Consider the following 23,067-nt stretch of genomic DNA (forward strand, 5'->3'; position numbering starts at 1 on the left):
CGGTTGGCTGGAGGGAGGTACAGTATCTGGGGTGCCACTTGGGGCGGGGGGGGGGGGGGCTGCAGCCGCAGGTTGACAAGACGGCAGCTATTGCGGCCTGTCCACCCCCCAAGACTAAAAAAGAGGTGAGGCAGTTTTTGGGTCTGGCGGGCTATTACCGTCGATTTATTCCCCGGTTTGCGGACCTGACCAGCCCACTGACAGACCTCACCCGAAAGGGTGCTCCAGACCTGGTTCAGTGGACGGAGCGGTGCCAGCAGGTGTTTGAGGAGGTAAAGAAAGCACTCTGTGAGGAGCCGGTACTGCACATGCCAAAATTTAACATCCCTTTCTGTCTGCAGGCGGACGCGTCAGGACGGGGACTGGGGGCGGTTTTGACACAGCGGGTGGAGGGCGTCGATCGCCCCATACTTTTCATCAGCCGGAAGTTGTCGGACCGGGAGGCGAGGTACAGTACGTGCCTCGCCATCCGATGGGCGGTCGGGGCCCTCCGCTACTACCTGCTGGGGCGGGCCTTCAGTCTCTGCTCGGATCACAAACCTCTCCAGTGGCTCCACCGTATGAAAGACGCCAATGCGCTGATCACCCGGTGGTATCTCGCATTACAGCCCTACAACTTCCGGGTGGTCCACAGGCCGGGAGCTCAGGTGGCCGTGGCCGACTTCCTCTCTCGCTCTGCTATTGTGGGGGGGGTTGAAGGGGAGTGGGCGCGGCCGGACGGGTGCCCGACCTGTGTCTGGCGGTGGAGGCATGTGGAGAGGGGCGTGTTCCGCGCGTCCCCTGCGGGCGGGGTGTGTGCAGGGGCCGGCCATGAAGCAGCCAACAGGTCAGTGGATACCTCAGCTGGAACGAGTGATATAATCACCTGTTCACTTTATTAACAGCGCTGGAGACCATGAAATGGAGAGAGGCATGAGGACGCAGGACAGACGCACAGAGACGAACAAGAGACAGCTGAAAAGCTGGACAGACGGACAATTGTGTAAAGTAAAAGATGTACTAAAGACTGTGTCAAACCTGAGAAGCTGGCCAGACGGACAATTGTGAAAAGTAAAAGATGTATTAAATACTGTGTCAAACCTGTATCCTGAGCTGTGTGATACTGTGGTCAGAAGAAGCCGGGCGAGACGCAGGAAACCTCCACAGTCGTTTTATCGGTCCGAATAGCACTTTTTGTTGGAGGCTTCCATTAAAAACGATGTGAATATGTGAGGAGCCATCAAACATGTGACGTCCGTGTCTGCGACTTCCGGTAGAGGCAGGGAATTTGTCTTAGCACCGAAAGTTGCAAACTTTATCGTGGATGTTCTCTACTAAATCCTTTCAGCAAAAATATGGCAATATCGCGAAATGATCAAGTATGACACATAGAATGGACCTGCTATCCCCGTTTAAATAAGAAAATCTAATTTCAGTAGGCCTTTAAGCTGAGTTACCAGTGTATAATTAATATATACACAGCTTATTAAATGCTGCAATTACAAGTACAGGAGTAATGCAAAATCGTCGTATGGTAAACACTGAATATATAAAATATTGAATGCATTATTACTTTTGAATGATATTGAATAAATAAGTGCATAAATAAATGATAGAAATGCGATGTTGTACCTTGCAAAAAACTGTATCCTTGTAAAGTTTCTGCCTAAATTCTTTACTCAGTGGAGTGAAATGGTTGAAATTCTAGATTATGATATTCAGTTCACCAGTCCTTTATCCTTTAGTGCTCTCCATCGGACTGTCATTCCATAAATGTGTGTTGTGTCTTTCATTCAATGTGCAGCATCTCGTGTTGTCCTGTTGTCCCCTTCTCTTCTTGATTGCACTGGCAAAAAGATCTGGCATGATAACATAACTTTAATGTATGCTCTGCTCCAGTTTAACCGTTCAATCCTGCATTATGAACTTCGTCTTGCTGACATTTTTATTGGAGTAATGCAGTATTTGACTTTTTCCTCTTCCCCTTTGGATCATTTGGTTACTCAAATCTTTAATTTGATTGTTTGCATACAAGTGGCAGCTTTATATCATTAATTTTCAATCAGTGCCTCACCCCAGATCATGTTAAAACCAAGGATATCAACAAGCAGTTCTGTTATTTGGGTCAAGGTCTGTGTTCAGAAAAAGCGCCCTTAAAATCCAAAACATAGAGAAAACGTGGAACTCATTCAGTCGACTTCTGTGCCCTTCAACAGGAAGTGAAAGCAAGTTAACTGTGCTGCGGGAGTTTGTTTGAAGACATTCATCATCGACATTCAAAGGGACATGCTCAAGTTGCATGTGGCACTTAGCCGCAGTTCAAACACCCCAACAGTAGAGTGGAAGAACATGAATTGCATGTCCTCTGTCCACAAATCTTTGAGACACCTCATTTGCAGCCTGTGTCATATGCAAATCTCTCCAGATAGATAGTGCTGCGGTACAGTATACTTAGCAGCCTGTCATTTTATCGTGATGGGTCTGTTTGCAGAGGGAGATTGGATCTGATTGAGGGGAACATTACAACAGCCCCTTGATGATCTGAGGATTTAGGTTGCAACACTGGGAGGAATAATGATAGTAAAGTTAGAATATGCACGTACTGTACTCCGCACAGTTTTGAAAGGCGAGACAAAGTCAACCTTTGCTGCTTTTTAATGAGCCATTAATGAGGAACACTTCACTGTTTAATTGAATGTATTAGGACAACTTGCCATTAAACCTGCAGGACCTGAAAATGGAAGTGCGTCCCTCATCTGCAGTCGTAAAAATCTTCAGTTTTGGTTCGGTAGGGGGGAGGGGGGACATTCAACATTTTAGATTGTGACTGTGGGAGTAGCTGTCCATATCTCAAGTATAGTAATCGTCAACAATAAATCTGAACTATTGAAAATGTTTGGCCATTTGAAGAAGTAGTTCAGCACTGATAGCCATTGACCATGTGTGCTACACTTATTCAAAACAATTGCGGCAAGCCTCCAGGTTAACATCAACGGATGCCGGAGATCAAAGCCCTCCAAGCTAACCATCAGCTTCATCAGAGCCGGAGAGAAACCAGAAAGGTCTTCCGGAGTATAATTGGGGCTTCTGAACACCGCACAGGATTGGCAGCTGAAAGTGGATTTGGATAAACAGCTTAAGTTCCCCTAGCATGTCGTCAATGCCACCCTGAGACCAGTGTTAATTTTGACAGCAAAATTTGATTTAGTTTTAGTCATAGTCTTTTGACTAAAATGTAATTTAGTTTTAGTCATAATTTAGTTATTTAAATTGTTTTAGTTTTAGTTGACGAAATATCATAAGATTATGGTTGACGAAAACTACAGTAGATATAGTCGACTAAAGGGTAATATGTAAACTTTCCCTTCAATTTCTGAAAGTCAAAGCAAAACAGCGGAAAAATCACCGATACAAGTCGTATTTTGATGAAAATCATGTCTCAAATTTAGTATTTCACGAGTAAGCTGTGTAATAAACGGGATAAAGGTCGAGTGAGTTGTATGTTGTGGAAAATGCTTACCTGTGTGTGAATTTCGGGGAGATTCGACTGTAAATGTCGCTTCAAGTTTGTTGTGTTTTTCCCCATAATCCTCGCGCTGCATTTCTTACACTGCGTCTTGTTATGTTTGACGTCAAATATAAAATTTCCCTATATGTCCTCTCTCCTGTTCCTCCCCGGCGTTGACATGTTATCTTCTGCAGCGCAAACGCAAACTACGTTTACGTGACTTCCTTACCATGTCGCTCTGATTGGTTCTCTTCCCAACTCCTCCAGCCTTTTCGTAACAAAATGAGTTCCGATTGGATCTCGTCTCTGGCAGACATTTTCGTCTCGTTTTTATTCGTTGACGAATATGTCAATACACCTCGTCATCGTCTTAATCCACGTAAATTATTTTTTATTTAGTTATTGTCTCGTTTTAGTCAGAAAAAAAAAGGTCGTTGACGAAAACTATGACGAAAATTTTTCGTCAACAAAATTAACACTGCCTGAGACCTGACATTGTCCTGGTATCTGAGGCAACAAAGAACCTGGTCATGTTAGAGCTCACTGTGCCATGGGAAGACCGGATGGAGGAAGCGTTTGAGCGCAAGAAGGAGAAATATGAAGGCGTCGTCAGCAACTGCCACAATCAAGGCTGGAAGGCAAGGTGCTTAGGTGTGGAGGTAGGGTGCAGAGGCTTCGCAGGGCAGTCTCTTTATAGGGCCTCGGCATCTCGGGTGAGAAAAGAAAAAGGGTTATCGGCAACAGCACAGAGGCTGCAGAGAAAGCTTCAAGGTGGCTCTGGATCAAAAGAGCGGATTCCGTGGACAAATGCTGCTAGGGCACAAGCTGAGACTTGATCAACCTCAGCTGGGTCACCTGAAGGAGGGTGTCTGATGTTTCGAAAGATCCAGAACACCCAATGTGCCCTAGCTTAACATCAGAATATGTATCATTACAACTTCGGAAGGGAATAGACTCAATATATAGGAACCATTCACATTACAGCCTATCCCACCTATTGTCTGATTAATCTAAAACCAAAACAGAAAAGGGATATATGTGATACAAAACCACACAATTTCAACACTCGTGTGTGGACATTATAAAAAATGTCAGCTCACCACACACAATCCAAATTACCCTAATTTAAATCCATTATAAGGCACGATGGGTAATATGCAAACAAACTCTCCACACTTTGACTTGTTTGACACATTTTACCTGCTTGATATTTCTGATTGATTACAAAACTTCAAAAGCAGTCGTCATGGACGTAAACACTGTAGGAGTGGTTCACATACTCCATCCATCCATCCAATTTCTACCGCTTATTCCCTTTGGGGTCGCAGTGGGCGCTGGTGCCTAACTCAGCTACATTCGGGCGGAAGGCGGCGTACACCCTGGACAAGCCGCCACCTCATCGCAGGGCAAAATAAATCTATAACATCAATATTTATGGCACATGTCCACAAAAAAATACGTCTGTCAACACTGAATATTGCATTGTTGCATTTCTTTTCACATTTTATGAACTTACATTCATATTTTGTTGAAGTGTTATTCAACACATATATTTATGAAGGATTTATGAATTTTTGCTATTTTTAGAATATTCAAAAAAAAATCCCACATACCCCTTGGCATACTTTCAAGTATTCCAGGGGTACTGTCAGAAAGCGGCTTGAAGATGATCTGTAAAAGATAATCTATGCAACATTTTGACGAAAGAACCACCATTACATGTTATGTAGACCACAAGGAAGTGTTTTACATTTAGGAAAAAAATAATAGTAATATGACTCCGTTAATGCGCCCTATTCCGGTGCGCCTTTTGTATGAAAATAGATCTGACTAGACCCGCTTATCGGCCTTATAATACTGTGCGCCCTACGGTCCAGAAAATACGGAAATATAATATATTGTAGCATCCAGAAGAAAACAAACAAAGTCTGATGCTCTATTTCTTAGCTTTTATTGCCAATGTTATGCTAACTACGGTCCCAATTCCAACAAGTATTTCCTCCGTGCACACACGTCTGCCTCCATGCTTCAGTCCCAGACACACAATACTTGTTCATTCTCCACCGACATGGTGTGTTAACATACACAATGCAGCAGCCGGTTTCCTCTCTATGGTAAAGGTGCCGCTAAAAATAGTTTTGCAGCATTAGTTCTTATTATGAAAAATGTTGCGGTTAATGTTCAGGTAACGGCATGTGAATTGAGTATTGTTGGCGTTTTTTAAATGTTTTTAGTGGGCTTTATGGGCGGAATAGATGACTCCTATTAGCTACATTTTTAGCCGTCTAGTGCGAGCCAAACTTAAAGTGCATTAAAAAGACATGTTCTTGTCTCACAGAGAAATTGTGAATGATAAGGAAACATTCCCCCAAAAAATGCAGTTTCCCTTTCAGGTTAAAGACCCACTGCAGGTAAAATTTATTGATAATAACAGACATCTGTTATGTGTTCCTGCTGACACAGTTTAGTAAGATTTGTTATGTTTAACATATTTCACATTGCTCCAAATGTTTTTTATTCGTTATGGAGCGTCACAGGAGAAGAAATTCAAGAACACAGTGTTAATTTGCAGGTGGGGAAATCCTTTCCCAATGTGTGCCATGTTTCACTCGGTCACACTAACTGTAATCTAGAGTGACAGCTATTGATGACCTGTATGACACCAACGCCAACAGCTTTGTCTCAATTACACGGTGTGAAATTGCAACTGTCTGAATTGTGGTTGAACTTTTTTACAGCTTCATGCCTCTTTGCACTCGAAACAATAGGAGAAGCCCACCGTCAGACAGTGTGGGGACCCTCTCAGCTGCTTGGGAAAAATGCAGAACGCAGCTTGCAGCCTCTGGAATCCCATTAAGCGTCCTGTGTTGCCAGGATTGACGCAGAGGTGTACTTGGCAAAGGGCTAACCGCTACAACCAAAGGAGTCAGGAACTCTCTGTGGCTTAGCAAGAACCCACACTGCCGACTGAGCCTTTCACTGGGATTTGGACAGAATATATTACATTTTGTGAACGAGCCAGAGGTCATACAAAAAGGCACAATTTGTGTATTTACAAATTCAACACTGTCTTGCTATGTCGTTTTTTACCATTTCCGATCACTGAATATCCTTATTTAAGTTAAAGTTAAAGTACCATTGATAGTCACACACACAGTCGGTGTGGTGAAATTTGTCCTCTGCATTTGACCCATCCCCTTGTTCACCCCCCGGGAGGTGAGGGGAGCAGTGAGCAGCAGCGGTGGCCACGTCCGGGAATTATTTTGGTGATGTAACCCCCAATTCCAACCCTTGATGCTGAGTGCCAAGCAGGAAGGTAATGGGTCCCATTTTTATAGTCTTTGGTTTGACTCGGCCGGGGTTTGAAATCACGACCTACCGATCTCGGGGCGGACACTCTAACCACTAGGCCACAGGGTAGGTCATCTTCATATTGGTTATCTTCGTATGTGATAACCATGTATAATCTATGGCCTGTTATTTTTTTTAATCCAGCCAGCTGATCTTTACCCTACAATTTTTTTTAAAGGGGAACATTATCACAATTTCAGAAGGGTTAAAACCAATAAAATCAGTTCCCAGTGGCTTATTTTATTTCTCAAAGTTTTTTTCAAAATTTTACCCATCATGGAATATCCCGAAAAAAGGCTTTAAAGTGCCTGATTTTCGCTAGCTGTAAATCCACCGTCCATTTTCCTGTAACGTCATCTAGTGATGCCAGCATGGCGGATAGCACAGCAAGATATAGCGACATTAGCTCGGATTCAGACTCGGATTTCAGCGGCTTAAGCGATTCAACAGATTACGCATGTATTGAAACGGATGGTTGGAGTATGGAGGCAGATAGCGAAAACAAAATTGAAGAATAAAACTGAAGCTATTGAGCGAATAGCTAATGAAGCTATTCGGCGATCGCCTTCTAACCAACGATTGAGTGTCGCAGGACATCCATACATCTCTGTGCCATGTCTGTTTTAGCATTGCCGGTAAAATGTGCAGACTAAACGAGGGATATTCGCATCTTTTGACACTGAAACAACTTAAATCTGTCGATTGGTATGTGTTTGTTTGGCATTAAATGTGGGTGGAGGGAAAGGCTGGATGCAAATATAGCTACAAATGTACATACAGCTAGCCTAAATAGCATGTTAGCATCGATTAGCTTGCAGTCATGCCGCGACCAAATATGTCTGATTAGCACATAAGTCAATAACATCAACAAAACTCACCTTTGTGATTTTGTTGACTTTATCGTTGGAAATGCATCTGCTTTGAGTGTTGCAGGATATCCACACATTATTGCCATTTATGCCATGTCAGCACCGATTAGCATGCCATGCTAATTGATGCACACTACACGTAAATCAACTTGAATCCGTCCCTGATCGTGTTGTTACACCCTCCGACAACACACCGACGAGGCATGATGTCTCAAATATACGGAAAACAGTCGGAAAAATGGAAAATAACAGAGCTGATTTGACTCTGTGTTTATAATGTGTTTAGAAAATGGCGGATTGACTACCTATGTGACGTAACGTTGTGACGTCATCGCTCCGAGAGCGAATAACAGAAAGGTCTTTAACTTGCCAAAATTCACCCATTTAGAGTTCGGAAATTGGTTAAAAAAATATATGGTCTTTTTTCTGCAACATCAAGCTATATATTGACGCTTACATAGGTCTTGTGATAATGTTCCCCTTTAAGAACAAAAACATTGAAGCTGTAGCCGGTAATAGGAATTGTTATGTTGTTGCGTCAATCTTGAACAGTCAAAATTATAAAATTTGCCAAAACAGATTTGCTGTGTGTGTCTGGTACAGTAGGAAGTGATTCATACGACCCCATTCATTGCGGCTTACATGACACATGAAACGTGACAAATCGTGTGTGTGTGTGTTGGGGGTGGGGGGGCACCATCTGCTTTAGCAGATGAGTGTTGGATGTATTAAAATGTGTTTTGTGGCAATGCCAACTTTGACCAGTAGGAAGTGATTCATATGGCCCCATCCGTTGCGGTTTACCTGACACATGAAATGTGACAAATCGTGAGTGTGTGTGTATGGGGACACTCTGACCATGTCGAATGTCTTAAAATGTGTTTTGTGGCCATAGTGTCAGTTGCTGTGTATAGTGGCACTTTCCATCATTTTCAGCAGACTGCATTGCACTATGAATAACCACCCCCCTTCTTCCTATCACGCAAGAGGCACCCAGATATTTGCTCAAATGAATCCCTTCCGTACTGTACACTCATTTTGTTTAAGTTGTAACGCAGTTTTGTTTGTGAAGCCACCAAACAACATAATGTTTCAAAGGAGCAAAGAGAGAAAAGAGAGGTATAAGATAGCATCGGTCACATTATCATTCACGGGGGGGACAGGGAATGGACGGAGAAAGATGGTAGCTAAATGCAGCAACAGATAGTGAGCGTGTCATTGTATCGCCAGATAATCATAGGGTGCAGGAATAGCAGGGATCTAGTCTTGTAACCTGGCTGTAGAACCTGGGGTCTGTCAGGGAGAGAAAGGCGAGGGGACTTGAATTTTGTTTCCATGTATTAATTTTTTGCCCTCTGATTAAAGTCAATAGATAGGTATATAGGTGCATAGTCACTTAGATCTATCGTCCCAATTTCACAGATACATATTTTATCTTTATCCTTCCCAAATGTTACAAAAAAAATCTATTCTTGTATAAAGACAGTGCGGAGCAGAGAAAAGAAATATATAATAACACTTGGAAACTAAATTCAAGTCTGCTGATTGACCTATTCTTTAAGACACAAATTAAATCTGAAATTAGTCTCTTCTTGGAGTTCAATGACACAGGCGAGGTTTCGCCTCCTATGTTATTGGACACCCCAAAGGCGGTTTTAAGACGGAAAATTATAGCAATAGCTCCATTTAAGAAAATAATGAGAATACAAAATCAGATGACTTAAAAAAAAAACTAAAAGGATTAGAAAGAAGACACACACTAGATTTGGTACAGGATACATTAGGGAAATAAGAAATATTACGAATGAAATTAACAGTTTGGCCACACAAGAAATTAAAAAAAATAATCTAATGTTTCTGAAACAGAGACATATGAAAGTGGCTCTAAGGCTATGAAAATATTGTCCTGGAAACAAGAAGAAAGTGTCTAAAACAAAATTCATATAATCAGGGATCTAAGAAAAAAAGTGATATACACTAAACCAAACAAAATTCAGGAAGCCTGTAAACATTTTTATAAAACTTTGTACTCCGAAGTCCCTAGTAGGAGCAAAACCCAAATTAACAGCTTCCTAAACTTCCTGGATAAAACAAAACCAAACAATGTCTGCAGATATAACTGAAAATGAATTAAAAGTTGCAATTAGTAGGCTTAAATTAAGTAAATCGCCAGGGTCAGACGGTTACACGGCAGAGTGGTATAAGGAATTAAAAAAATAATTAATGCCTGTTTTACTTCCCATATTGAATCGGGTTTTAAAAAAGGCACAAACGCCATTTAGTTGGAGGGAGGCAATTATCTCAGCTATACCAAAAGAAGGCAAGGATAGAATTGAATGTGGATCTTACAATATTGGTTCTCACTGTAGATTATAAACAATTTACTTCTATTATGGCTAAACGATTAGAAGATTTCTTACCGCTGTTGATACATAATGATCAAACAGGTTTTATACATCAACACCAAACACAAGACAATATAAGAAATACACTACATGTTATGGATCATATACAAAGAAAAAACATCGAAGCAATTGTTATAAGTGTGGATGCTGAAAAGGCCTTTGACTCGGTCAATTAAAATTTTCTTTACAGAGTTCTATATAAATTCGGCTTTCAGGATACAATAATTAAAACTATACAGGCACTATATACCAACCCTACTGCTAGGATTAAAGTCCATGGATACTTATCAAATAGTTTTACCCTAGAAAGGGGCTCCAGACAGGGTTCTGCATGGTCACGATTACTCTTTGCATAATATCTGGAGCCATTAGCTCAGTCTATCAGACAAAATGAATATATTAAGTGAATTATGATTAAAGGAAGAGAGTATAAATTGGCCTGCAATGCGAACAACATTTTGTTCTACCTCAGGCACCCAACATACTCACTCCCTAAATGAATGCATTCATTTGAACTGTATGGTCAACTATCAGGATATAAAGTCAATATAGGTAAAACCCATCTACCCTCATATAATTGTAACCCACCGGGGGAAATCCGAAGCAGGTAAGGCAAACATAGTTTTTTTTAAAAAAACCTGGCTTCATTTTGTCAAAAGGTCGAACAAAATTATCACAATACAACTATCTACTTTTGGTTTGTTCTGTGTCGTGTTTGTGTCTCCTCTCAATTGCTTTGTTTATTGCAGTTCTGAGTGTTGCTGGGTGAGGTTTGGTTTTGCAATTGGATTGCATTGTTATGGTATTGCTGTGTAGTGTTTTGTTGTATTGATTAAAAAAAATAAATAAATAAATCGATTTTTTTAAAAATGAGAAAAGATTCTGAATCTCACATCATATTCGATTTGATTCTCATTCGGATCAAATTTTTCCCACACCCCTAATATATATATATATATATGCCTTGGCAGTAAGAGGATAGGTATATGGGCTCATTGTTCTTCCACCATAGAAGTGTGTCAAAATCTAGTTTTTAATGCAATATGGACATAAATCTGCTGCTTTAAAAACATGTGTTATTGCTTTAGCCCTGCCTGACTCGCTGAGGAGAGGCTGCTTGAATGCGGTGGTGACACTACAAATGGGTTAGCATGTGTTGTGAGAGTAGCGTATGTGTCTGTGTGGTCCTTTAATATTTGATAGCATGTTAGTTGAGAGACGTCAGTGAGTGTGTGGGCGAGCGAGGTGAGGGAGCGTAGCGTGAGTGCGGGAGTGGCTGGTGTTTTGTTGGATTGGCTGTGTGCAAGACCTCAATAAAGCCACAACTTGCGACTAATCGCCGGACTCTTCATTTACCCTGGAGTCCGGAGCTGTGGAGACCCACTGCCGGGTAGAGTAAAGGTTGTTGCCCCCGAGAATACATCAGCCCTGGAGGAGTGTCTCCCCTGCGCTCCTCGACTGCGGTCTGGTAGCCGGAAGCAGGAAAGGTGCAACACATGTTTGACGTGTTGTCAGAATCAGCTGCTGAACCATATCAGCAAACCTCCGTCCTCCATTGTTGTATCGCGCAGCCAAAGTGTTCCCAAACGGGAGATCTTGACGAGGCAGGAGGGTCTTTCAGCTCTGGCTTTTACATGTTGTCCTAGCCCGGTCGCTGCTAGCATGTGTACTCATTCAGTACACCTCCAGACTGAACCGAAACCCACGTACCGAAACGGTTCAATACAAATATACGTACCGTTACACCCCTAATATGTCCATCCATCCATCCATTTTCTACCGCTTATTCCCTTTTTAGGGGTCGCGGGGGGCGCTGGTGCCTATCTCAGCTACAATCGGACGGAAGGCAGGGTACACCCTGGAGAAGTCGCGACCTCATCACAGGGCCAACACAGACAGACAGACAACATTCACACTCACATTCACACACTACGGCCAATTTAGTGTTGCCAATCAACCTATCCCCAGGTGCATGTTTTTGGAGGTGGGAGGAAGCCGGAGTACACGGAGGGAACCCACGCATTCACGGGGAGAACATGCAAACTCCACACAGAAAGATCCCGAGCCTGGATTTGAACCCAGGACTGCAGGAACTTCGTATTGTGAGGCAGACGCACTAACCCCTCTGGCTTCACCCCTAATATATATATATATATATATATATATATATATATATATATATATATATATGTTTGTGTGTGTGTGTGTTTATATTATTGTATTTTATTTCTGATTATTATTATTAAAAATGTATTATTATTTCTTTGTTCTTTATTTAATTGATGTACTGTATTTGCAAATACTATTTTGTTTTTCTGCTGTTTCTTTCTTTTTTGGGAGGTTGTGTGGTTGGGATATAAACACAATATATATATTTTGACATTTAGGGCAGACAACAGATATATGATGTATGTGAATATGATGTAATGGATAGGAATGTCTAATGCTGGATGTCCATTAAAATAGGCACACTGGGTAAAAAACAGCACACTGAAGAAGCTTTACCTGTTTTTACCAAAACAATCTATAAGGTTACTATATTCTGCTAGTCTTTCTTCCCCTTCATTTATCTTTCTTTTGTAATTCAAGTATTTATTATATCTATATATTCTTACATTTGAAGCAATTGTATTGTTGAAAATAAAGGTAATTATTATTATTGTTCATTATCAATTGTGTTATTTTTATTGGTATTTGTACTGCTCCATTTGCAGTGGAATAATGTTCATTGTCCTTTCTGTGTTTTTACGATATACTTCAGTAATTGGTTCTTTGCTATAATTTTCTGGATCATATTTGCTGATTTTGTTTTGTAGTTTTTGTTGTTGTTGTCTCTCCGTCTTATCCTCCTCTTGTCCCGGCAATTTTGCCCTCTGTCTCCTTTTTTTCTTCTTTTTTCTATCCACCCCTGCTTTGGTCTGGCTGCGGCAAAACATTAAATACACCCATTTAGTAAAGTCACATAAAAATAAGGCAGAAAAAAAAAAAAAAAAAGCATTTAGCGGGCAGCTGCTAAAAGCTGATAGCAAGCTCCCTTTATTATGAGTGACTTTTTTTAAAAAAGGTATTCTGAGAAAAAGCCAGGGTTTAACAGAGAAACGCAGGCTTTATAGATTTTATAGAAGTCATTCATACTTTACTTTTTATTAGTTATGCAATATTTCATTTAGTTGTATATTTTTATCATATAGTTACTGTATGCTGTGTGTGTATATGTATGTATATATATTATTTGATCTTTTTTATTTATTTATTATTATTATTGTTTTATTTTCATACGTCTTGTATTTAATCCTTTATCTCTACGCATGGTTCATTTTATAGGTTGTATTATATTTACTTTCCAGCATATCTCAGAGGGAGCCATCTGCTTCAGGGGTTATCAACCGTGCTTGTGGGGGCGCTTTGTGTCAGCGCCCTGGTGTCCATGGTCTGATGACCTCCTGGTGCAGATGGCTCCTGTGATAGTGTTTACTCACATATTTCCTCTGTACTCAGTCATGCATTCATTTGTTCATATAGTTGCATATGTGTGTGTGTGTTTGTGTTTGGTAGTTGTGTCTGTGCGTGCGTATGTGATGATGGGATATCTGGGTCATAGTTTTCAAGTTTGTAGAGCACTTTGAGTTGCATTTCTTTTATGTATGAAAAGCGCTTTATAAATAATGTTTGATGGATTGATTGGTTGACACAGTTAAATGTCATGTTTCACGCCCTTCGTCATTATTTCCTCCCTGCACAAATTTCTGTGTTTTTAGCATTTTACCCCAACTACATGTTTTGGCAGAGACAAATGTCTGGCAGAGATAGAGTTTAACTCGAGCCCTATTCTTAGCCGAACGATGCATTATTCAGAAAGCAAGCAGTTATTGTGGTGAGAGAAAAACAAATGTTCACCCACCTTGTTTTGCTCTGCTAAAATAATTTTTTGACCAAAGTCAACATAATGAATCTTTGCAGTGTCTTTGTGCTTTTATCTGGGCCCATTAGTGGTCCTGACCAGCAATGTGTTCTGTGAGATCATGCATTCTGACATGGGGACACATTTTAATGAGGCAGTCACCTTAACCTTCTTTAATAAAATGAACTGAGCCATTCTTGCATCCTTCAATCACACTTCTCCGAACAGGCAGCATAGCATTCTGCACAAAATGTCCTACACTCAAAATAGCAACTAATATTTCAAATATTAAGTTTACTCACCTTTTCTGTGAGTTTTAATTACCCATTCATTTTTAGCCCAGGTAAAGCTGTTGTGAAAGTAGGGGAGGGATAGTTTTGTCGTTTAAAAGCCTACTGAAACCCACTACTACCGACCACGCAGTCTAATAGTTTATATATCAATGATGAAATATTAACATTGCAACACATGCCAATATGGCCGGTTTAGTTTACTAAATTGCAATTTTAAATTTCTCGCGGAGTTTATTGTTGAAATGATGACGCGTGCACGTGACGTCACAGACTGTCAGGAAATATTAGCGCAGCACCATTTGCGGCTAAAAGTCATCTCTTTTCATCGCGCAATTAAACAGTATTCCGGACATCTGTGTTGCTGAATCTTTTCCAATTTGTTCAATTAATAATGGAGAAGTCAAAGTACAAAGATGGAGTTGGGAAGCTTTAGCCTTTAGCCACACAAACACATGGTGATTCCTTGTTTAAAATTCCGGGAGGTGAAGTTTTACAGTGGATCCGAGCGGTCAAGCGAACATGGTTCCTGACCACTTGTCAATCGGCAGGTTTCGGTGAGAAAATTGTGTTAAAAAGTCGCCTCTTACCGGAGATCTGTGGAGTTTGTGCCATCCTTGTATCGGCCGTGATTTCCCTCAGACACTGGCCTCAAGACACTCGTGGACACGCCCCTTTGACTATCAGGTACTATTTAATCTCACTAAAACTATAGCAACACAATAGAAAGATAAGGGATTTCCCAGAATTACCCTAGTAAATGTGTCTAAAAAACATCTGAATCCGTTCCAATGCAATCGCCTTTTTTTTTCTTCTAGTCATTCGCTATCAATATCATCATCCACTAGTCTTTCATCCTCGCTCAAATTAATGGGGAAATTGTCGTTTTCTCGGTCCGAATAGCTCTTGCTGCTGGAGGCTCCCATTAAAAACAATGTGAGGACGTGAGGAGCCCTCACCCTTGTGACGTCATCGTCTGCGACTTCCGGTAAAGGCAAGGCTTTTTTAACAGCACCAAAAGTTGCAAACTTTATCGTCGATGTTCTCTACTAAATCCTTTCAGCAAAAATATGGCAATATCGCAAAATGATCAAGTATGACACATAGAATGGACCTGCTATCCCCGTTTCAATAAGAAAATCTAATTTCAGTAGGCCTTTCAGCCGGTATAGTAACAATTCCCTGCACCTGGGATTCAGTATCAGTACTCAACGGTACTAATGTTCCGTATTTTTGTGTGTGTTCATGTGTAATAAAGCATACTTTTTCATTTACTGAGCTAATAATTATAACTGTGCTGTAGAATTGTTATATCATGTTTTCTTCCACTTTTGATTCTCATTTGCCACTGTGCATTCATTTAAATCTGTCCCATTGGTATTGAATTAAATCTGCCACTCAGGCTGAGTATTAGCAAGGACTTTGCGGTAGGGCTGGGCGATATTGGCTTTTATTAATATCGCAATATTTGTATGCCATTTTGCGATATATGATATATATTACGATATTTTGCCTTGGCCTTGAATGAACACTTGATGCATATAATCACAGCAGTATAATGATTCTATGTGTCTACATTAAAACATTCTTCTTCATACTGCATTAATATATGCTCATTTTAAACTTTAATGCAGAGAGGGAAATCACAACTAAGTAAATTGACCAAAACTGTATTTATTAAATACTCTTCATTCTCTCACAGGTGACTTTTTAAATGAAATAAAAAAATATTAGTGTTGCAGCCTTTTTGTAGTAACACTTCTGCTGCATACTTTGCATATTGCTGTTGTCTGCTGAATATCTTCCCACTTGAAGCCAAACCACCGCCAGATGATGGACCCCCTGCTCTTTACTTTGAGCATTTATTGTTCTTCCTCCATTTGTGATCAGTTTCGCACCTACTCTCTCTTGTATTGTCACAAGCTCCGCTCTGCTAGCGTGGTGTATAAAATAGTCAGGGTATGTCATGGATGCAAAGGATTCTGGGTATTTGTTGTGTCGCGTTTATGTTTTGTTACTGTGAGGATGTTCTCCCGAAATGTGTTTGCCATTCTTGCTTGGTGTGGCGCATATTACTAAGAGTGTAAAAATTGTTTATATCACAACCATTTGTGTACTCTGTGTCACCCAGTATGCCTTGCAGTTGTGTGCGTGTGTCTGCGGAAGCCACACACAACATGTTGCTGGACTGACAAACAGATCGTACATGTTGTCGAAGGCGACAAAGCCAATGGCTTCATAGCACGCCCTAATACTTATTAACTGGGTGGCTGCCAGCAGTCATTCTAGAGAATGTTTGCGTCTCCTATTGTCTTCTTCGGTTTGTGACACGGGTCCTAAATGGCTCTTTGAATGGTAAAGGATACCGATCCCTGAACCATGTATATCAAATATTTCCGAATGGTTCAACCGCCACCCGCCCGAATCGAATTAAAATCTATTTTTTTCGTCATGTCACCCGCCCAACCCGCGGTTTATCTGCGGACTCCGCGGATGAAACCGCAAACCGCGCATCTCTACTTCTCGATCACTAATCCTCGCCTCCATGGCGACAAATAAGGTAAGTTTCATCCCTGCAGGACGAGGAATAGCTAAACATGCTTCACTACACACCGTAGCTCACCGGCATAAAAATGTAAACAAACGGCATTGGTGGATCCACCCCTAACATCCACTGTATATATACCAAGTACAGGAGCGTATCTAGTCAATACTACTATGATTACATCGATATTTTTTGGCATCACAAAATCTTTGTTCGATTTTTTTAAAATGTATATTATGTTTATAAACTCAAGAAATATGTCCCTGGACACATGAGGACTTTGAATATGACCAATGTATGATCCTGTAACTACTTGGTATCAGATTGACACCCAAATTTGTGGTATCAACCAAAACTAATGTAAAGCATCCAAACAGAAGAATAAGTGATTATTTTATTTTAACAGAAGTGTAGATAAAACATGTTGGATTAGAAAGTAAGCAGATATTAACAGTAAATGAACATGTGAATCACAATTCATTTTCTACCACTTGTCCTTAATCATTTTTACAAAATAATAGAATGATAAAAGACACAATATGTTACTGCATATGTCAACAGACTAAATTAGGAGCCTCTGTTTGCTTACTTACTACTAAAAGACAAGTTGTCTTGTATGTTCACTATTTTATTTAAGGACAAACTTGCAACAAGAAACTTTTTGTACCGTCAGATTTTTTGGTATAACAAAGCCAAGAATGCAAATTTATGTGGTCTCCTTTATTTAGTAAAGTATCCAAAAGCACTGAAAATTATCAAAATACATTTTGGTACCAGTACCAAAATACTCGTATCGGGACAACACTAATTGTAATATAGCAATGTATTACGATTCATTGCAATATTCGCTATAGTTCACTGATAAATGCAGCTAAAAATACAAGTTGTATATTCTGTATGTACAGTAATATTTATTTGGACAAACTGAGTCAAATGATGTAGTTACATTTATTCCAAATATTGTACGGACAGCAGATCAAATGTCTTACAACCATGTCCAAAAAAAGCACTCTACTTCCAAACTGTTGAATTCGTATACTGCCTTTTTTACTGCAGACACAATTTTGGCAGCCAAGATGTGGAAGTCACCCTTAGGGATATTTACCGAATTTGGTACAGTTTTAGGCATTGACCGAATTCCATCGGTACTACCAGGTATTGATTTACGTAAAATCCAACGATGCCATATTTTTGATACTTTTGTTGAATGTGGGAAAAACACTCAAGCAGAAATCAGAGCATACCCAATGCGACTGCGTTGTAATGCAATGTAATATTGCAATTTCCAATGCCAATAAAGCAAGTATGCCTGATAAAAAAGTAAGCCTCCGATTTTTCAAAATGCAGTAACTTAATGCTAATTTATATTGGATTTTCCATAGACATGCTACTAATGAGCATTAGCAATTTGACATGGCTATTTTCAACACCTACCAATCGGTACTATATCGATTCAAATGTAAAAGGTATCCATCCCTTGTCGCCCTTAAGTTACAATCTGCACAACACATAATGTTTCAATACCTCGATATTAAGACATTTTAAATACATTTTAAAAATATCGCAGTACCATATGCACATTTTTTCCCACCACTTTGTGCCGCTCTTGTCTTGTGTTGAGCACTGTTCATACTGTAAGTATTGTATATTTTACACATCAGTTGTTTGATTGCACTGATAGGCAAACTACTTGGAATTTATAGTAAGCTAAGCTACAACTTACTCCTGATTAAATGTCGCTAAACTACAGGGGAAGCTATCCCCAGAGAATTGCAGCAAGATACACTACAAGCTACAAGTCAAAAGTAGCTTGCTACGTCAAAGCTACTGGGTGGCCACGGGAAAGACCCAGGACACGTTAGGGAGACTATGTCTGCAGGCTAGCCTGGGAACACCTCAGTATACCCTAGGAGGAGCTGAACAAAATGGCTGGGTTGAGGGAAGTCCGGGCTTCTCTGCTTAGGCTGTTGCCCCCGCGACCCTACCTCAAATAAGCGGAAGAGGACGGATGGATGGTTGGGTCACATTTATAATATCAATGTTAATGTAACCGAGAGTCCATTACTATTATAAGGGTCAATTACTATTAACTCTCTGTCATTTAGCTAAGGACACCCTACACCTACCTCTAGAGGTCCCCGCTCCCCACTATATGTATTCTATTTAGTTTGCCTTTTCTTTGGCCCATCCCTATAATGTTATACATTTTCTCTACCTACTGTAAAAAAACAGCATCTATCTATATTTTCACCAAAAAAACAAAAAAAACAATGAATTGTGTGTTTTCGGTTACAGTTAGTAATGGTTATGAGCAGTAACAATTTTCATAAACTCACCTTAATGTGTGTTCTTAAATTTGTGTCGGACGTCTTGGATGAAGAGAGCAGTCTTGATTTTGGTTTACACGGTAAACTACTAAAAACTCAGGTTTTGGGCATTGTTTTCGCTAAACACATACATGTGTTTAAATATGGCCAAGGACACGTTTTCTGTATGTCATTTTCATCAATAAAGGAAAAATGTAATCTGTGGGATTGAATCCTTCTGCCATTTTCAAGTACGTTTTGTTTTTTTTGAGTCATCAACTTGAAGCGTCCCTCTGTCTCCGACTCCCACGTTGTCCTGTGACATGAGTGCTTGACTGTTATGATTTTGCTTGCTAGTTTCGATGACCTGCCTTATTTTGCATCTGATTGGCCAGTCTGTAATGTTGGCCCTAACTTTAGCCAATTGTGACTCATCACACTAACACCAACTAATCATCATGGATTTTTGTATGTATGAATGTTCTCATTTATCCAGGTCATTGTATTTTCTCTTTATTTTGGGTGCCTGGATTCTGGTCCATTTTCTCTTTGTGTAGCTTGTAGCTTTGATGTAAGCTACTGAGCTACATGGTTTTAAAACCAGCTAAGCTTCAGGAAAAGCTACTTGGTGAATGAGGTGTGAAGCTACTGGAAAATGTAGTTAAGCTACATAGCTTAGCTACATGTAGCTTGTTACTGCCCATCACTGTTTGATTGTAACATGCATTTTAGTTGTAGTTTTGATTTACCATATTTGGAGGGGTTGAAAACACCATGCAAAATTGCCAATGCTAATCAGTAGCATGTATATGGCATATCCAATTTAAATTAGCATTGAGCTAGCTTCAAAAGTAGACACTCACTTTCAATCAGGCATGGTTGATTTGTTGGCATAGAAAGTTGCAACATTGATATGAATAGCCAGTGCTTCAGCTAGTGCCATTTCTGTTACTGCATAGTAAGAATCGGTACTCAGTAGAACACATGAAATACGGTCAACCTTCCTCCTCCTTTTCAGACATGTTGTAATGTAAAACTGTAAGTATGTGCTGCTCCATATTGTAACGGTAGACATGTTCCAAATAAACTAAGACCACAACCATAAAAGTAACAAACATCTTCTCTGGCTTTCTTCTCTCTTAGGTGACCCCTAAGACTCAACAAATGTGACACAAATACGACTTTTACAAGGAAGAGGAACTAAAATCTGCCTCCCACTTTGAAATGACCAAGATGTGTCTGGACACCTGAGTGGACCAACCAACCGTTCTTATTACTGTGAGTACCAACAGGATGAATATAGTCAAATGTAGTCATGGTGTTTACTGTGTAGCATTTGCTTGTACCTATGTATGGGCCTCACGACTTCAGGTTGGCTTTTACACATGCCCACAAATGGTCAGAAAAAAAGAATTTCAGGAAGTTTTTTATTAACTTTGTTTAATATTTAAAAAAAAAAAAAAATATATATATATATATATATATATATATATATTGATGATTTGTGACTGTGGAGCCTCAATTTACGAACTTAATTGGTTCTTCAACATGGTTTGCAAACCGAAAAGTTTTTATAGTAAAGCAATTGCCCATTATAATCAGTGTAAACATGAATAATTGTTTCTAGCTCCAACAAAAGTACAAGACTACTTCGTCTCTACAGAACTGTTTCATGAGGGGTTCCCTCAATCATCAGGAGATTTTAATGGCAGCATTCACATAGAATGGTTTATATAGGGCACAGAGTGGGTGGGTACAGGCAGGCGTAGGGGCGTGGTGATTGGCTCATAAGTTACCTAGGAGGTGTTTCCGTCTGTGGCGGCATGTTGAAATGATTTCACTGCGCTTGTTGAGGGATGATAGATCTGGATGATATATAATAAACAGTTTCTCTTTTAAGCATAGGTTGCATCTTTTATTACCACTGTTGTAAGGTGTGCTGGATGCAAGAATTTGCCAAGCCAAACATGATATACAGTTTGTGTATATCAGTGGAACCTCAATTTCCACACTTAATTGGTTCTTGAAAGGGGTTTGTAAATAGAAAAGCTTTGTGTATTAAAGCACAGTTTTCCATAACAAACAATTTAAGCATGGATTAGAAAATGTTCCAGCTTCGACAAAAATGAATAACAAAGTCAAAACAACAACAACAACAACAAGTTGAACTACCCTCCTCCAACCTGATGCACATTGTCACCAGCCCTGTGGTGCACTCTGTTTGAGATCACACGACTCTAACATTTAACTTAGCCAGGTTGCTACAAAGAGTAGGAATAAAAAAACTAAATCCACTTTACCTTGTTGGGTAATGTTTTTTGAAAGCGGAACGTGCAGTGTCAACAACGCTGTGGATACCATCTGAAGATTTTAAACCACACACCGCTTGTCCATGTCTTTCTTTGGACTATTTACGCTAACAAAAGTAACACAATGTTTTAAATAGGCTAGAAAAGTACTTAAAAACCACACAAACTAGCACTATGTTGACATAATTACTGAGCTGATGGACTGAGCATCGCCGATCCATCAGCCACAATGGATGTGCTGCCGGGCACAAAGTGTCTGCGCTCCAGGAACATGATGGGTGGATGAAACCTACATTAGGCAAACATTTGTATTTGGGCTGTGGTTCGTAAATCAAAAAGTGTGTACAATGAAGGATTCATAAATTGGGGTTTCACTGTAGTTGATTGAATCTGCACAGTGTGCTATAAAACTGATTTGGATTTGCTATAATATATCATATAACATGTACAGGTTTGTAAAATACATGAATAGTCACATTTCTCTTTAGGTAAACATACAGTACTTCTTTCATCTGCAAAAAAAAAAAAAAAAAAAAATGACACCGCTGACTGAAATTTGACTTTTTCTTAACTTAATCCTCTTAAAAGCTATTGTGCCTTCATGTTGCCTGATTGTGTGATACAAATCACCAAGTGGGTTAAAAATCCAACACATTCTGATTTACAAAGTTGGATTAGGGTTTTAAGCCGTATCCCCACACTCTCTCTTCCCTTTCTCATTCTATCCATCACCCTTTCTGTGAGAAAATTGGCACCATTTACTGCCGTCACTGCAGAGCTTATTGTCTCCTTTCATCCTGGGGACAAAGCTGCCGTGACATTGAAATGATCCTTGCTTGTTTCAAATTTACTTTTGGGTGGGGGAAGAAAAATAGAAAAGGGGTTAAGGTAGGCGTTGGCAAGTCAGTGACATACCTCAAGGGAGAAAAATAGATTACAACGAGTGAGACAGTTGGTGGAAAAAAAAGACAAAATGCAATCTGGCAGGGAAATTGGATTGATTTTGTTTAAAAGTCTCAGCTTGGTGTTGCACGCATGCAATGTTTTTTTTTGTTTTTTTTTATCAGGGCGTTGAAGGGATGTAGATTTTGATTGCTTTCCAGATACTCAAGCCAAAACCCCTCGCTGTAGATTAATAGTGTAAACAAGGTGTAAACTTGGAAATTTTGTGCAGACCTGAACAACACCGGAGAGAAATAATTTAAGATGATATAGGTTATGTGGACAAACGCCGCCTAGCCTTTAGACCTATAAGAGCTGAGTCAATAAAAGACAAACAGGTATAGAATAGGTCTTGGCTTCTCCAAGTCATCTTTCACTCCACACAGGAGACTTGACGATTTGTTAGTTTGACGAATGTTTGCGGGAATTTGTGTTCATTCATCCAGAAGAACATTTGATGTTAGATGAAAGGTGCTGCTCACAATGTATGTTCTAGTTAATCTAAAAAGGTGTTTGATGGAGTTGAGGTCAAGGCTGTAAAGTCATCCAATCATACCTTCGCATTGGTTCCCAACTTTTACAATGCCCTGAAATAAATCAGTGCTTCAATATTAAATCCATTGGAGTCAAGATTTAATAGATGCAACTGTAACTGCAATCAC

General features: G+C 39.9%; 1 protein-coding gene across 1 annotated transcript in view; it reads left to right on the forward strand.

Moving 5' to 3' along the window:
• LOC133549865 (leucine-rich repeat and fibronectin type-III domain-containing protein 2) overlaps window positions 1-23,067 on the forward strand; it is a 376,256-nt gene that overhangs the window by 216,807 nt on the left and 136,382 nt on the right. The window contains exon 3 of the mRNA XM_061895720.1: window positions 20,298-20,432. The gene's annotated coding sequence lies outside the window, so the exon portion shown is untranslated. The remainder of the gene's footprint in view (window positions 1-20,297; window positions 20,433-23,067) is intronic.

The sequence above is a fragment of the Nerophis ophidion genome, linkage group LG03 (genome assembly GCF_033978795.1).
Source record: "Nerophis ophidion isolate RoL-2023_Sa linkage group LG03, RoL_Noph_v1.0, whole genome shotgun sequence".
Lineage (NCBI taxonomy): Eukaryota > Metazoa > Chordata > Actinopteri > Syngnathiformes > Syngnathidae > Nerophis > Nerophis ophidion.